The following is a 3,417-nucleotide window of genomic DNA, read 5'->3' as shown; positions in this document are numbered from 1 at the left end:
TTCACTCTTTTAACTCTACTTGAGATAGTTCCGTAGAACCTTATTGTTCGATCTCTTTTTATTTTATAATTACATTCTTACATATTACATATTAACATATATACATTTTATACAGGAGATCGTATTTTTATAATAATAAACTTATATACAATTGTACAGCTTCTTAGACGCTTGTAGTGCTGGCCCCTAGTGGGATATAGCGGTACTCCGTGCGCGCTGACTGTTACAACCTGTTGTCAAACCTAACTCACAACCAGTGCTGCCGATTCGCTCGACCAAAAAATACCCGCTTAGTGCCTTGAAAATACCCGTTTTACCCGATAAATACCGGCCACTCAACCCCCTCTTGGAGAATCGTTATCACTTTGGATTTTTATGATTGTTCTGTCACATTAGCTTTGTCGTGTTGATAGTACAAGTGATTTCACATCTATATGCCTTGACAATGAAAAATCGTGCACTTCTAGTTATTGCGGCATAAGTCGCTGCCACTACCATTACCGTAGTGAACTATTTGATGAGGAAGAAACACAATTTTTCAATTACTGCAGTCTGGGGTGAATACAGAGTATGCAGTTATTGATTATTGTAAACTGGTTCTGATTTTTAATTAGTGGACTGTTTATTGTGACAAAATAACAACAAAAAAACAAAAATCAATTTTATACTGAACTAGAAAGAGAATTTACTAAGGCAAAAAATAAGAATATAGCTCTATATTATCTCTAGATAATTATTATGGCTGACTTCAATGCAAGGACAGGAAATGATTTCCGCTGATCTCATGGAGTGATGGGGAAACACTGACGCGAGGAAGCCAAAAATACCAATGATCAGAGGCTGATAGATTTTTGCGTTGACTTCGACTTACTGATTGGGAACTTTCTATTTCCCCATAAGAAAGTATACAAGATTACTTTTAGTGCCCAAGAAAGGAATGCTAACAGCGTTATAGACTACTTTCTCTTCAGCAGAAATGTCAGAAGACTATCTCAGATGTAAAAGTCATCAGAGGAGCAGAAATCGGCTCAGACCATATAGTGCTCATAGCTTATACACAATTTTTGAAGCCACGGAAAATACCAAAAGGACAATATATAAGAATTGATATTTAACAGCTCCAGAATCCACAATTTCAAGATAAGATGTCATTATTTCAAGACATAAGAAAGGAAGCTAAAGTGATTGTAACTACTACAAACCAATATGCTTGTCCCAGGTGATCATATACATGAGCCCTCGAGAAGAGACTTAGATATGTAGTAGAAAAGGACCTTGAAGAAGAGCAAGCCACATTCAGACCTTTCAGACAGACCCAGGACCAAATATTTTCGCTGAGGACCATCATAGAAACGGCTTGGTATAGGGATAAAGATGTCTATTTAGCTTTTTTAGATCTGCAACCCACTTTTGATTCTGTCCCACGTGTCGAAATATGGAATGCATTGAAAACAAAGAATGTCCCTTTAAAATTTATAGAAGCCATACAATCTTCGTAGGGCTAAAAGGGAAAACTCAGGATGAGTGGAAAGTCTAGCTTTGATATAATGAGAGGTGTCAAACAGGGAGATAGTCTGAGCCCTCTTCTTTTTATTATTCTGATGGATGAGGTACTGGAAGTATGTAAAAGAAGGACGACACGAACCGTAGAAAGGAAATGAAACTTGGAAACAGTTCTTGCTCAGACACTTTTCTATGTTGATGATATCGTACTCATAGTGGACTCCGTCCAGAATCTTTAGAAAGCTGTAGTGAAATGGGAAACGAAGCTGGAGAGAACACATGATGATAAATACAAATAAGTCATGCAAATTGGACGAGAGCCTGCAGATGTGCAGATTACTTGGAGAGGAGAAATTATAGAGGCAACATAAGATTACATGTACCTCAGTACAGTTATTAGCAGAGATGGAAAAATTGAAAAACAAATATCTAATAGGATTTAAAAAACAAACAACATTTCTTACCAAATTTACAATACTGTTGTTGGAAAACGTGAAGTTTAGAGAATTTTTTTTCTAAGCCAAAGGAGGCATTTCTGCCATTTTATTTCGTTCAGCACAGTATACTTCAGCTTTATTTACATCACTCAGATCTGAAACTAAGTCCGCCGTTGTCGTAAATGTAAATATGTGACGGGCGGTCATCTTACCATCTCCACACAGGACGCAGTCGGAAGACTCAGCCACTCCTATCATCTTCAGTTAGTGCCGTAGATAGTCATGTCCAGGGGCCAACCTGAAGCATGCTACTGCCACCGTTCTTGGTTAAGTCAATGGAGAGTGTTTAAGTAAGGTGCCCTCCTCACTTCTGAACAGAAATTCATGATGCCATCTAGTGGCAATGATAAGCGATACGAGGCCCGGGCAGCCATCTTGGTCCCCAAAACAAAGGGGTCAGAACCAACAGAGTAGCCATCTTGACTTGTACGGGGGAAGAAAGAGACAGAACCTTTCAAAAATGTCTCTTCTGATAATAGTCATGAGGGAGTAAAACTTCATACTCAGGCGAGAGAGGCGGTGGCGGCAGATGGATGAGGAGAAAGAAACTAGAGAGAACCCTTCTTCCATCTTCACATTCACACCAGAACCCACCTTCAATTCCCAAGAATATCTCAAACAAGTAAAATGTCATGCCTTCATCAATTAATGTAAAGAAACCAAAACTATAACTAACAAACTAACCTATATTGTAACAACTTTTGTTCAAACCTTTCAACAATAAATCAATCAATAAATAATTGATTTTCTTAGTGATTAGTCTCCTTTCGACCTATAATATTCTTTTGTCTCATCAATACACATCATTTGAAAATGTGTTAAAACTTAATAAAAATTAGTTAGAATCTCTTCTGTAAAGCCTAGTTTGTTTTAGTATAATTCCATTGTTTGCATAATGTTATCATGTACATACTTCAAAGGTTTGTTTCTCCTTTGTGAAAAAATGATGTTATAAGTGACTATGTTCTTATCAATTAATGTATTCCTAACAAACGACTGGATACGGTAATTGCAGCTATGTTTTTATCATTAATTATGATAGGATTTTTATGTTTTCACATATTTTTACCTGACCATGATATCTGCGATTCCTTACTGACTAAAGATGTTTCAATACATTTCTGGCCAAAAGAAGCCATTTTTATTTTACATATTTTTAAATATTTGGCCTTTTTTTACATATTTTGTTGTAAATCACATATTTTCTGAAATATTTTTTATTTTTAACATATTTTTAGGTATTCTATCCTGAATCACATATTTCCTTAAATTATTTGTTTAATTTTAAATACATTTTTTGCAGCAACTACATAAAATTCAAGAGAACACAAGATCCTTAAAGGTGAAATTTATCATTTATCATAAATAGTGCGTAAAAATTCTTCATCTTTGAACACAAATTAAATGCAGTGGCAAT

Source organism: Halyomorpha halys, unplaced genomic scaffold, assembly GCF_000696795.3.
Source record: "Halyomorpha halys isolate HHAL.00 unplaced genomic scaffold, Hhal_1.1 Scaffold950.1, whole genome shotgun sequence".
Classification (NCBI taxonomy): domain Eukaryota; kingdom Metazoa; phylum Arthropoda; class Insecta; order Hemiptera; family Pentatomidae; genus Halyomorpha; species Halyomorpha halys.
Note: the sequence above shows the minus strand (reverse complement) of the source record.